Genomic DNA, 15212 nt, shown 5'->3' on the forward strand with positions numbered 1-15212 from the left:
ACTATACTCTAATCATAGTCAGAAAAACAATCCACTAAGTCTCTAAAAACCAAAAAATTTCTAAACACCTAATTCACCCCCCTCTTAGGTGCGCCTCTGTACTAGCTATTGGCATCAGAGAAGGGTAATGGAAATTTTCTTCTCGATCGTTATTCATGGCTTCCGCGTAACCAATTTTTAGAGATGGCGGTAGTAGCAATAAACCACCTTGCTTTGTTGGAGAATATTATGATTTCTGGAAAAATGCGCATGCAGGCATATCTTGAGGCACATGGAGATGATATTTGGGATGTAGTAGAAATGGCCCCTATGTTCCAAAGACGATTATCAACAATGAAGAGAAAAGAAAGATAAAATCCTTATGGAAAGATGATGAAAAAAAAATTGTTGTTTGACAAAAAGGAAAAAAAGATGTTACAATCGGCACTTTGGAATGAATGAGTTCTTTGGCATGTCTCATGGAAAAACTGCCAAAGAAATCTAGGATACTCTTGAAATAACCCATGAAGGAACAATTGAGGTAAAATGTTCTAAACTTAATACTTTATCTCAAGAATATAAACTGTTTCGTATGCAGCCCGAAGAACCTATTATGGACTTGTAGAAAAGATTTTCTCATATGACCACCCACTTGATGACGCTTGGCAAGATCTTCACTAATGATGAATTGAACCTTAAAGTTATAAGATCATTAACAAGGGTGTGCAACCTAAAGTAACGATAATTCCTGAAAAGAAAAGCCTGTCAAAGTTGTATGTTTTTACACTTTTCGAAAAACTCCAAGAACATGAGATTGAACTTGGAAGACTGGAAAAGAATAAAATCCTAGAAAAGAAGCCAAAGAGCTTTGCCCTGAAAACTAAGTCAAGAGAACAAATAGATGATGAGAACTCAGATGGAGATGAGAACATCACATTCCTAGTAAAGAAATATGGTAAGATCCTTTAAAACGATAAAACTTTTAAGAAATGGAAAACTTTCAAGAAGAAGGATGTCTCCACTAAAAATCAAAACTTCACTTGTTTTGAGTGTGACAAGCAAGAACATATAATAGCGGAGTGCCCAAATATTGTCAAGAAAAGTGCTCTCAAGAAGAAAGAATTCAAAAAAGCCTATATTGCATGAGAGGACAATGAAGTCAGTTCATCCTCAAATTTAGAAAGTGCGCAAACGTTGCTTTAATGGCATCACACCAATCCGACGAAGGAGAAGAGGTTAGTAACAAAAATTTCTCTTATAATAATGATGCTAATAATAATGATTTATTTATTGAGTGTAATGATGCTCAAGATGCAATAGAAGAATTACTTATGGAGTGTAAAGTTTTATGCATAACAGTGTCAACTCAAAAGAAACAAATTTCATTTCTTATAGAGAAAATTGACACTATGGAAAAGATATTGAAAATTTTAAATAGAAATCTACATGTAATAAATGTGATTCTCTTTCTTTTAAAGTTATCCAACTAAATAGAGTCATTGAAAGATATGAACAGGGACAAGTTGGATTGGAAAATATTCTTAATATGCAAAGATATTCCAATGACAAAAGTGGTCTTGGTTGTGCAAAGTTTGATAAACCAAGTGTTAGTAAAACCATCTTTGTTAAGGCAAGTGATCAATCCAACAAAGAGAAAGTTATAGCTGAAAAAATATAATCATCATTATTTTAGGAAGAATGTTGTTCTAAAGAAACCTCTTATGCCTAAATATAAGAGTAAAAATATTCCGACATGTTTTTATTGTGGTCTAAACGGCCACACACCTAATGCCTGTCATTTTAGAAAATTTGGGGTTCCAAATGGGCATTATGTGTGGGTCAAGAAAAGTACTAATACTCAAGGACCCAAAGCCCTTTGGGTACCTAACAAATTATGATATTGTTTTGTAGGAATTCATACAAAGTACCTCTAATATGTGGTACTTGGATAGCGGATGTTCAAAACACATGACCGGTGATAAAACAAAATTTTCAGCACTGACTCTTAAATCAAAAGGCTATGTGATTTATGGAGATAACAAACAACAAGGGTAAAATTTTGGGCATTGGAAAGTTTGGTACAACCCCATTTCCTTCAATTGAAGATGTTCTATATGTTGAAGGATTAAAGCACAATCTTATTAGCATTAGTCAGCTTTGTGACCAGCGTTACAAAATAGCTTTCAACAAAGATGAATGTATTTTCCGAAAAGAGGCATCAAATGAAATCCAGTTTGTTGGTAAGTGTTTTAAAAATATTTTTATAATTAATCTTGATGATTTAACCTTGAGAATGAGATGTCTTATGGTAAGTGACAACAATGATGCATGGCTATGACATAAAAGATTTGCACATATACAAGTTAGTAATGCATGAACTTGTTGTAGGCTTACCAAAGATGAAGTTCATTAAGGACAAATTATGTGATGCTTGTCAAAAGGGTAAGCAAACTAATGTTTCCTTAAAACCCAAGAATATTGTATCAATTTCAAGACAACTTCAATTGATACATATGGACTTGTTTGGTTCATCAAGAACTAAAAAATCTTGGTGGAAATTCATATGGACTGTTAATTGTTCACTTGGACCTTATTTTTGGCAAATCAAAATGAAGCTTTTAAAGCATTTAAAAATTATGCCAAACTAGCCCTAAATGAACAAGCAACCATAATTGTATCAATAAGAAGTGATAATGGAAGAGAATTTCAAAATGCTTCTTCTGTAGAGTATTGTGAAGAAAATGAAATCTTCCAAAACATTTCTGCACCAAGAACTCCACAACAAAATGGATTTGTTGAGAGAAATAATAGATTATTGGTAGAACTTGCAAGGACCATGCTAAGCGACTCAAATTTACCAAAATACTTTTGGGCATATGATGTAAGTACAACTTGTTATGTATCCAACCGAGTAATATTTCAACCAATCCTAAAGAAGACTCCATATGAACTCTATAAAGGTAGAAAGCCAAATATCTCTAACTTTCACATATTTGGACGTAAATGCTTTGTGCTGAATAATGGTAAGGAAAATCTTGGAAAATTCGATGAGAAAGGCGATAAAGGTATCTTTATTGGTTATTCCTTATCTAGTAAAGCATTTATAATTTTTAATAAAAGAACTTTGTTGGTAGAAGAATCTATGCATGTATCATTTGATGAATCTAACCCCTTGAAAGAAGATAAAAATGTCTCTTGTGATGATGGTGATTTTATAAGTGATGATGTAAGCAAAGACAATCACGTTGATCAATCAATTCAAAAGAATGAAGTAAGTATTGAGCAACAAGATCAACCTAATGATCTCCCTCAAGAATGGAGAACTCATCGAGATCAACCCATCGACACTATTATAGGTGATATCATCCAAGGAGTTACTACAAGGCCCAAACTCCAAGATGTTTGTTTGAATATGACGTTTGTCTCTCAAATAAAAAATTCTAAAGTAGGTGAAACACTTAAGGATGATCAATGGATACTTGCCATGCCACAAGAACTAAACCAGTTTGAAAGAAACAAAGTGTGGGAACTTGTTCCAAATTCTGGCAATAAACACATCATTGGTACCAAATGGGTGTTTAGGAATAAACAAGATGAAAATGGTATAGTTGTTCGAAACAAGGCAATGTTGGTTGCTCAAGGATACAACCAAGAAGAAGGGATTGACTTTGATGAAACATTTGCTCCGTTAGCAAGGTTAGAAGCAACCCAATTATTACTTGCTTATGCTTGCTCTATGGATTTTGAATTATTTCAAATGGATGTCAAAAGTGATTTTCTAAATGGCTACATTAATGAGGAGATGTATGTCAAACAACCACCCGACTTTGAAGACTTCAAGAATCCTTCACATGTCTTCGAATTAAAGAAAACACTTTTTGGTTTGAAACAAGCTCCAAGAGCTTGGCATGATAGGCTAACTCCCTTTCTATGTGAACGAGGATTTGAAAAGGGTAAAGTTGATAAGACATTTTTCATTAAAAGGACTAACGATCACACTTTACTTGTTCAAATCTACGTTGACGATATCATATATGGATCAATCAATAGTAAAATAAGTGAAGAATTCTCATTAATGATGCAAGGAGAACTTGAAATTTCTATGATGGGTAAGTTAAATTATTTCCTTGGTCTTCAAATCATGCAACTAAAAAACGGCATTTCCATCATCCAGCAAAGTACAGTAAGGAACTATTACAAAGGTTTGAGATGGATAACAGTAAAAAAAAGTGCAACTCCTATGGACTCTGGAACTTATGTAGATAAAAATGAAACTGGTAAATCAATAAATATATCAAAATTGTAAAATACTTATGTTTTTTATGAAAACAAAGACCAAGGAAAGTAATCAAGTTGCAAGCTCAAAAAAAGTCAATAATCAAAGTCAACTATAGTCAAATATGCTAGAAGTCTTATAATGTAAAAGTACATGATGCAATATAATATTTTTATACTTCAAATGCACATGAGAACCTTTCATTTAAGCATATGCATCTAAAGAATTTTCAAAGTGTCAAAATGCATGAACAATGTTTGAAAATAAAGTTTTTGACAAAAATCAATGTTGTATTCGACTACAACATGTTGTAGCCGAATACAGACTCAACATAGTAGCTAAAACTAAACATCTATATTCAACTATGAGATAGTGTATTCGAGTATAAGTGCTAAGTCAATAGCTAAAACTGAACATCTGTGTTCCACTACGAGAGGATATATTCGAATACAAGTATTAAGTCAATATCTAAAACTGGACTTTTGTATTTGCCTACGAGATGGTGTAGCCGAATACAAGGGCTAAGTAAGTAGCTAAGACTGCATATTTGTATTCGATTACAAATGGTGTAGCCGACTACAAAACCAAGTCAGTGGCAAAATTCACTCATCTGTATTCAAATACAAGAATGTGTATTCGAATACAAGATTTAAAATTCAAATAAAACGGAACGTTACAAAGAGGTGTATTCGACTATACTCCTGTTGTAGCCAAATACAACTGCGAAACAATGCAATTTTTTAGTTCAGATTCAACCTGGATCATTGCATATGTTCATCAAACCTCTAGGAACGATTGCCACTGATCTGAAGTGATGTCTAAGGAGTATAAATACTTCATAGCTTCAGACTTAACAAATTACCTTTTCCAAATCTTTTAATCAATCTCAAAACAACTTTGAACAAAATTTCTGAAATACTCTGATTTATTCAAAGTCTTAATTTCATATTTCAAATATAGATTATACATTGTCATATCATTGAGAAAGGTTCTCTATTATACTTGAAATTTTATTAGATTGTTATCATTGTACTAAATTGTCATACACTATTGGTTTAAGTCAAAGTGATATTTTTAAAACCATTCAAGTTATTGTGTAAATTGAGGAAAGTAATGTTCTTTCTTCAAGTGTTGTAAACTAAGATAGTGGTGTGCTATCTTAGGGTGATTGTTAGAAGTTTGTAGCAGAAGTCTTACAGTTAGACTTGTACTTATTCTAAAAAATAGTAAAAAATCTCTTGTGGTGTGCAAGAGGACTTGATGTATCCTTGGTTATAAGGGGAACCAGGATAAACTGTTGTGTTCTTTATTTTTCTGTCATTTACATTTTTACATATATCAGTCCTAAACAAAAAAAATAATCCACTAAGTCTATAAAAGACCATAAAATTTATATACATCTAATTCAACCCTCCTTAGGTGCGCCTCTATATTAATAATTGACATCAGAGCAGGTTTTGATAATTTGCTCCTCGATTCTTATTTATGTTTTCCGCACAACCAGGTTTTAGAGATGGTGGTATGCATGTAGGCATATATTGAGGCACAAGGAAATGATATTTGAGATGCAGTAGAAAATGGTCCATATGTTGCAAAAATAGTAATCAACAATAAAGAAGAAACAAAGATAAAAATGTCATGAACAAATGGCCAAAAACATGTTACAATCGACACTTGGAATGGATGAATTCGTTCGCGTGTCTCATTGCAAAACTGCTAAAGAAATCTGGGATACTCTTGAAGTAACTCATGAAGGAACTATTGAGGTATAACACTCTAAACTCAATACATTGTCTCAAGAATATGAGCTATTTCCAATGCTGCCCGGAAAATCTATTCTGGACTTACAGAAAAGATTTTCTCATCTGACCAAACACTTGACGATGCTTGGCAAGATCTTCACTAATGATGAATTGAACATCAAAGTTCTAAGATCACTAACAAGGGCTTGGCAACCTAGAGTAATGATTTTTTTTTTGAAAAGAAAAGCCTATTAAAGATGTCTCTTTATGCACTTTTTAAACAACTTCAAGAACATGAAATCGAAAATGGAAGGCTAGAAAAGAATGAAAGTCACGAAAAGAAGCCAAATAACATTGCCTTAAAAGCAGAATCAAAAGAGCAAATCAATGATGAAAATTCAGATGGAGATGAAAACATCACCTTCCTTGTAAAGAAATTTGGTAAGTTCCTTAAAAACGATAAAACTTTTAAAAATGAAAAGTTTCAGGAAGAATGATGTTTCCACTTCAAGCTAAAACTTCGCTTGTTTTGAGTGTGGTAAGCAAGGACACATAAAGGAATAATGTTCAAATATTGTCAAGAAAAATTATATCAAGAAGAAAGAATTCAAAAAGGCTTATATAGAATGTGAGGACAATGAAGTTAGTTCATCTACGGATTCGAAAAATGACGAATGTACAAATGTTGCCTTGATGGCATCACACCAATCCGACGAAGAAGAAGAAGTTAGTAACAAAGACTCTTCTCATAATAATTATACTAATAGTGAATTAATTATTGAGTGTAATGATGCTCAAAATGCAATTAAAGAATTACTTATGGATTGTAAAAATTTGTACAAAATAGTGTCAACTTAAAATAAACAAATTTCATCTCTTAAAGAGAAAATTGACATTATGGAAAAATATTCTGAAAAACTAAAACATAATTTTACGTCTAATAAATGTGATTCTCTTTCTTTTAAAATTATTCAATTAAATAGAGTCTTTGAAAGATATGAAAAAGGACAAGTTGGATTGGAAAATGTTCTTAATATGCAAAGATATTCCAATGACAAGAGCCGTCTTGGTTACTCAAAATTTGATAAACCAAGTGCAAGTAAAACCATTTTCGTTAAGATAAGTGACCAATCCAACAAAGAAAAAGTTATAATTATACAAAAAGACCATCATTACTATAAGAAGAATTTTATTCAAAAGAAATCACATATACATACATATAGAAGTAAATCTAGTCCTACATGCTTTTATTATGGTCTCAAGGGCCACACACCTAATGCTTGTCATTTTAGAAAAATTGGGGTTCCAAATGGGCATTATGTGTGGGTCAAGAAATGTACTAATCCTCAAGGACCCAAAGCACTTTGGGTACCTAGCAAATCATGATCTTATTATTTGTAGGTATGCATACAAAGTACCTCTAATATGTGGTACTTGGATAGTGGATGTTCAAAACACATGACCGATGACAAAACAAAATTTTAAGCTCTAACTCTTGAATCAAAAGGCTATGTGATCTATGGAGATAACAACAAGGAAAAATTTTGGGCATTGGAAAAGTTGGTGTAGCCCCATTTCCTTCAATTGAAAAAGTTCTATACGTTGAAGGATTAAAACATAACCTTATTAGCATTAGCCAACTTTGCGACAAGGGTTACAAAATAGCTTTCAACAAAGATGAATGCATTATCCGAAATGAAGTATCAAATGAAATTCAATTTGTTGGTAAGCGTTTAAAACATATCTTTATAGTTAATCTTGACGATTTATCCTTAAAAATGAAATGTCTTATGGTAAATGACAACAATGATGAATGACTATGGCATAAAAGATTTGCACATATTCATATGGATCATTTAAATAAGTTAGTCAAGCATGACCTTGTTGTAGGCTTACCAAAGATGAAATTCATTAAGGGCAAATTATGCGATGCTTGTCAAAAGGGTAAGAAAACTAAGGTTTCCTTCGAACCCAAGAATATTATATGAACCTCAAGACCACTTCAATTGATACATATGGACTTGTTTGGTCCATCAAGAACTAAAAGTCTTGGTGGAAATTCATATGGACTAGTAATTGTTGATGATTACTCAAGGTTCACTTGGACCTTAATTTTGGCAAATAAAAATGAAGCTTTTAAAGCATTTAAAAATTATGCCAAACTAGTCCAAAATGAACAAGCAACCAAAATTGTATCAATAAGAAGTGATCATGGAGGAGAATTTCAAAATGCCTCTTTTGTAGAATTTTGTGAAGCAAATGGAATCTTCCATAACTTTTCTACACCAAGAACACCTCAACAAAATGGAGCTATTGAGAGAAAGAATAGATCATTGGTAGAACTTGCAAGGACCATGCTAAGAGACTAAAGTTTACCAAAATGCTTTTGGGCATATATGTTGTAAGTGCAGCTTGTTATGTATCCGACCGAGTAATAATTCAACCAATCTTAAAGAAGACTCCATATGAACTCTACAAAGGTAGAAAACCCAATATCATTCACTTTCACATATTTGGATGTAAATGTTTTGTGCTAAATAATGGTAAGGAAAACTTGAGAAAATTCGATCAGAAGGCCGATGAATGTATTTTTATTGATTACTAATTATCTAGTAAAGCGTTTAAAAATTTTAATAAGAGAACTTTGATAGTTGAAGAATCTATGCATGTATCATTTGATGAATCCAACCCTTGAAAGAGGATAAAATTGTCTCTTGTGATGATGATGATTTTATAAGTGATGATATAAACAAAGACAATCAAGTTGATTGTAACACCCCGTTTTTCAAAGCGAGGGTATATTTTTTTTCTGAAAGTAATTAAACATAAAACAGAGAAATAGATAAAGAAATGCCTTTGGATAAATAACTGAGTCATTATAATTTACAAGCAGCGGAAAAGTTTCCCCAATTATAAATCCAAAACATTTACACAACCATAAATGGTACATGGAACCCATACACATAAGAAGTCGAACTGACAATATTAGTATAAATACAGTTTTCCAAACTAAAAATACTCCAATCCAAAAAGAAGGACACCTAGTCCCTATACATCATCCTAATCTGATCATCCTACCAAAAAGCTATACACCCTGAGTATCTCCACGCGCCCCGTGAGATCCTCATAACGTAACTGCAGTCACGCGTTCCCATCTCCATTCCCGTCCGTAGGGTACGAACCGGTAGGACCGTCCTGACTCTCATCTGAGGGCAAAGCCCAGATTTCCACAATAATTGTAAAGGGTCACCAACCAAAAAATAACAGTTAACACATAGCAATTAAGATTTTAAATGCTCAAAATAACCTTTCAACTAAGCATGCACCTTAAAAGGGTTTCCATATGCCAAACATGCATAAACAAGGTTGAGAAATGAAGTTTTTAACAAAACAACATTGTTGTATTCGAATACAACATCTCTGTATTCGAAAACAAGGCTGTTTCAGCATTCAACAAAAAAAAAACAGCATGTCTGTATTCGAATACAACAGTCTGTATTCGACTACACAGCAAGTCAGTAGCAAAATGTATTCGAATACAACAGTCTGTATTCGACTACACAGTAAGTCAGTGGCAAAACTACGCGATTACCACGGCAATTGGGATCTCGATAACCATCTTACTTACACACAATAATCAACACATAACACTTAGCATTTTCAACGCAATTAACACGATAAATCAAATTCAAATCACTCAATCATAAAACTCAATCAAACACGACTCGTGTGCCAAGCACCCTAATGCAATGCGTATATGCCAAAATGCATGGACTCGGAATTCCAAACCAAAACCCTCCTCGAAGGGCCGTAAATCATAATTGTACCGCCTATCGCAGGCCAAAGTACCAATTACCGAGGTGCCACCTATCACGGGTCAGCACGATTTACTAAAATGCGTAAATCATAAACGTACCACCTATCACGGGTCAGTACAGTTACCATGGTGTCACCTATCACGGGTCAACACGATTTACTAAAAGAAAAAGCGGGAATCGTAAACGTACCGCCTATCACAGACCAGTACTGTTTACCTAGGTGCCACCTATCACGGGTCAGCACAATTCACCAAAAATGTAAATCGTAAATGTACCACCTATCACGGGTCAGTACAGTTACCATGGTGTCACCTATCACGGGTCAACACGATTTACTAAAATGTAAATCGCAAACGTACAACCTATCACGGGTCCGTACAGTTTACCAAGGTGTCACCTATCACGGGTCGACACAATTTACCAAATGAAATGCATGAGCATACACAGACTCCATTCACAACAATCGTTAAGCAAATGCAGATATTAAAAGATTCCCCATTTTTAATACCCATTTAACTTAAACGACTTTCAAACAACATTAATTAAATAAGTCATTAAGAGATTCCCCGTTCTTAATACCGATTTAACTTAATGATTTTCAAAACAAAACGTTAAGCAAACAGTCATATTAAGAGATTCCCCATTCTTAATACTGATTTATCTTAATGATTTTCAAAACAAAACGTTAAGCAAACAGTCATATTAAGAGATTCCCCATTCTTAATATACTTTTGACTTAAACGATTTTCACACAAAATATTCAGTAAACGAGTCATTAAGAGATTCCCCATTCTTAACACTCATTTACCGGAACGATTTTCAAAAACGATCGTTAAGTAACCGGGACATTAAGAGATTCCCCATTCTCAACGCCCAGTTAACTTAAACCTTTTCCTCAAATGCACATTAAGTAAACCGAGGTATTAAAAGATTCCCCATTTTTAATACTCGTTTAACTCTAATGGTTTTCAAATTCCACAGAAACAAATTCAAACATACTTTCACATTCAAACCATAATTCACAACAACCACACCAATTAACAAACATCAAGTACGAACACACCAAATACAACGAACACAAATCACGCAACATAACACCCAGATACATCAAATTTCATTTACTCAAAATCATACACAAGACTTCAAATTCATTTACCACGAAACATTCATCATTATAAACAAAACCTAACTCTAAGGTTTTTACCCATAACGCACTAGTTTCGTTTTTCCCCAAATCGATACATTTAACCCTAACAAATTCCTTCCCACACAACCACAGATAAGTCCCTAATGCAAACTAGAAGTTTGGAAGGAGCCCTTACCTCAACGTTAGCTTTAACGTGCGTTTCCGGTACCGCGAGTAATTCCGGTAAAATCTCCGCTCGCAACGCCGCTTCCAAATTAGTTCACTAGCACCGTAGCGTGGTGGTGAGCAACTTTCCCTTCTAACTCTTCGCGAAATGAAGCTTGGATCTAGAAGAAACGGAGGGGTTTGTGTTTGGATCTCAAATACCGTTTTTCTTCGTTTTCGAATCAAAGAGGAAGAGTGGAGTTGCGAAATCCTTGATCTAACTCTCACCCAACCTTGGGTTACTAGTTTTGAAGAAAAGAAAGCGACGAAAATGAAAACGGGAGAAAGGAGGGAAATTGGCCGCGGGTCAGAGGAAGAAGACGATGGAAATGTTTCTTTCAGTTTTCTTTCCTTTTTCCTTTCCTCTATTCTCTTTCCTTTCTATTTCCTTTCCTTTCCTTTCTTTTCTATTTCCTTTTCCTTTCCCCTCAAACAAACATATATACATAAATATATATTTAAATATATATATATATATATATATATATATATATATATATATATATTACTTACTTTTAACAAATATGTCCAAATACCTTGATATTTATTAAAATTACCATTTCACCCATAAGGCATAAAATTCTACGTAAAAGGTTCATCGCAGTTAATTTAATTTATTTAACGACGAGTAATTCTAAACGGTATCCAAACACCCTTTTGATCATATAAACTCCAAAATATTATTAACTTTGGCTAAAAAGCCTCCGAGCCAAAATTCAAAATACACAAAATACATAAAGTGCACTTTAAAATTACGGGTCTTACATTGATCAAACAATTCAAGAGAATGAAGTCAGCATTGAGCAGCAAAATCAACATGATAATCTTCCTAAGGAATGGAGAACCATAGAGATCACTCCATTGAAAATATTATAGGTGATATCAACAAAGGAGTTATTACAAGACTCAAACTCCAAGATGCTTGCTTGAATATGGCATTTGTTTCTCAAATAGAACCTTCCAAGATTGGTGAAGCACTTAAAGATGATCGATGGATACTTGCCATGCAAGAAGAACTAATCTAGTTTGAAAGAAACAAAGTATGTGAACTTGTTCCTAATTCTGGAAATATACACATCATTGGTACCAAATGGGTGTTTAAAAATAAATTAGCTGAAAATGGTACAGTTGTTCGAAACAAGGCAAGGTTGGTTGCTGAAGGATACAATCAAGTAGAAGGGATCGACTTTGATGAAACATGTGCTCCGATAGCTAGGTTAGAAGTAATCTGTTTATTACTTGCTTATGTTTGCTCTATGAATTTTGAATCATTTCAGATGAATGTCAAAAGTGCTTTTCTCAATGGCTACATTAATGAAAAGGTATATGTCAAACCACCACCCGGCTTTGAAGATTTCAAGAACCCTTCACATGTTTTCAAATTATAGAGAGCTCTTTATGGTTTGAAACAAGCTCCAAGAGCTTGGTATGATAGGCTAAGTAACTTCTTATGTGAACGAAGATTTGAAAATGGTAAAGTTGAACACTGTGGTCACTGAACACTGTGAACGTGCATCCATATAAATAGTGCCTCCAGATCTTCAATGCTCAAACTACAATAGGAAGCTCCAAGTCATGAGTAGGATAGTTTCTTTCATGAATCTTCAATTGCCTTGAGGCATAAGCTACAACTTTCCTGTGTTGCCTCAAAACACATCCCAAACCTTGGTGAAACGCATCATAGTAAGCTTCATATGGTTCTTTTGATTGCGGTAATACCAATACTGGTGAGGTTGTCAACTTTTTCTTTAGTAATTGAAAATTTTCCTCACACTTCTCCGTCCATGCGTACGATTGATCCTTTCTAGTAACTTGTGTCAATGGAGCTACAATCTTAGCAAAACCTTCAATAAACTTCATATAGTACCCTGCCAGTCCTACGAAACTTCGTATATCAATGACAGTCTGAGGCTGTTTCCAAGCAAGAACTGTCTCAATCTTTGCCGGATCCACAATGATTCCTTCCTTGGTTATCACATGTCCTAAGAAATTCACTTCTTCTAGCCAAAACTCACAATTCAACAGATTGGCATACAATTGCTTCTCGCGTAAAATTTCAAGTACTTGGCGCAAATGTTCTCCATGTTCTTCCTCAGTCATTGAATAAATTAATATATATTCAATGAACACCACAACAAATTTATCTAGGAATGGACTAAAGATTCTGTTCATGTAGTCCATAAAAATTGCTGGTGCATTGGTAACTCCAAACGGCATAACAAGATATTCATAATGTCTATAACGAGTTTTGAAAACAGTTTTCTGAATATGTCCTTTGCTTACTCGAATCTGATGGTAACCCGACTTCAAGTCAATCTTCGAAAATACCGCGACTTCTCTCAACTTATCCATCAAATCATCGATGTGTGACAAAGGGTAACTATTCTTAATAGTTGCCTTATTAAGCTCTTTATAATCCACACACAAGCGCAAACTTCCGCCCTTCTTCTTAACTAGCAACACCGGAGCTCCCCATGGTGATACACTTGGCCTAATAAATTTCTTCTCCAACAAATCTTCAATTTGGCCTTTGAGCTCATTTATTTCCAATGGCGACATTCGATACAACGCAATTGAAATAGGTCCGGTTCCTGGGTGGAAATCAATGAAAAATTCCACTTCTCTTACCGGCGGCAATCCTGGAATTTCTGCGAGAATTACATCTCGGTACTCATTGACAAGCATCACATCCTCTATGTTCACATTTATCTTTGCCTCCACATTAGCCAAAGACAAAAACTCATGAGTTCCTTCTCTTAGTGACACTCCGAATTTGTTAGAAGCTAGATACTTAACAACTCCTGGTTCGGGGAAAAGGACCATTTTGCGAGCACAATCCAAAATCACATAATGATAGGACATCCAATCCATACCGAGAATGACCTTGAGTGATTGTAGAGGTAAACAAATCAAATTAACCAAGAAATCCCTATTCTGGATAGTTATTTGACAATGTAAACATGCATAATTTACTATCAAAGTCTTAGTAGGTGTGGAAACAACCAAATCAAAAGGCAAAGCAGACACAAATAACTTCAAACGGTTCACGCAATCCATAGCAATGAAGGAATGGGTTGCCCCCGAATCAAAAACTGCAGTTAGAGTGTTACCTGCAATCTCACAGTCATGTTGAATCAGATTGCCAGATGGATTTTTAGCTTCAGCACTCACGAAAAAAAAGCGTCCTCTAGTAGTAGGACGAGTAGCCCTAGTTACATTCATAACTGGTTCCACCTTTGGAGCCTTACAATCCCTTGCCATGTGCCCTGGCTTTTGACAATTGTAGCAAGTGAGAATATTAGAGGTACAAGCACTTGCATAATGTCTATCTCCCCCACATCGGAAACATCAAACCACTTGTCCCAATTCTCTTTCGAAATTCTGGTTTAGCAACTTATCCCGATTATAAGGTTTAGCAACTTGTCTTCCCTTGTTGTTCTGATGATTCACCCGATTAGGCCCTCCTAAATTAAAATTCCCTCCATGGCTAGCCCTCTTATTTTTTATATCCTCAACTTCTCTACATTTTTCTACAAGAACTTGAAAACGTTGAATTCCCAAGGGTAAGACATAGTCTTGAATCTCATACTTTAGTCCGTCTTGGAAACAATGACACAAAAATGGTTCATCAACCTCTTCACGGAAAAACCTGAAATGCCTCGACAACGATTTAAACTTAGCAGCATATTCGTCCACAATCATATTCCCCTGATGAAGTTTTAGAAAATCATCACTTAGTTTAGTCCTCGTACTCATCGGGAAGTATTTGTCTAAAAACTTCCTTTTGAATGATTCCCAGTTCACCTCTTCGTGAGCTGGTTCCATCAACAACCTTGCACTCCTCCACCAATACTCAGCATCCCCTAATAGCATATAAGTGGCATAGTTGACCTTCACTCCTACCCGACAATTAATCATCTCAAAGATCTTTTCCACTTCTTGGATCCACTGATCCTCTTTCTCTAAATTCTCACCACCCTTAAAATTTGGAGGATTGTAATGACGGAAATCTTCTAATCCTCTTAACTCAGCAGCACAAATTTCTC

Source organism: Cicer arietinum, chromosome 4, assembly GCF_000331145.2.
Source record: "Cicer arietinum cultivar CDC Frontier isolate Library 1 chromosome 4, Cicar.CDCFrontier_v2.0, whole genome shotgun sequence".
NCBI classification, from domain to species: Eukaryota; Viridiplantae; Streptophyta; class Magnoliopsida; order Fabales; family Fabaceae; genus Cicer; species Cicer arietinum.